The following is a 273-nucleotide window of genomic DNA, read 5'->3' on the forward strand; positions in this document are numbered from 1 at the left end:
TTCTTTGAGAGAAAGCAGGCAAAGAAAGCTACTCAGTGCAAACAGAGGCAATTTATAGAAAAATAACATAAAAATAACATTTAAAAAATAACATTTCAGAAGATAAGAGTCAAGAGCTTGAAGTCCATGGAGAATAATGAACTAAGAAATCACTCCCGAAGAACAGTTAGGAATTTTGTACCAGGAAGTTACTTCTATGGAAAAGAACTAGGTCCTAACAAAGAAACACTCTCTAACTGTAAGTCAAAAGACCTGATAGCATATGCTCTGTGA

Source organism: Carlito syrichta, unplaced genomic scaffold (genome assembly GCF_000164805.1).
Source record: "Carlito syrichta isolate Samal-C Ts95f unplaced genomic scaffold, Tarsius_syrichta-2.0.1 Scaffold315608, whole genome shotgun sequence".
Taxonomy (NCBI): Eukaryota; Metazoa; Chordata; class Mammalia; order Primates; family Tarsiidae; genus Carlito; species Carlito syrichta.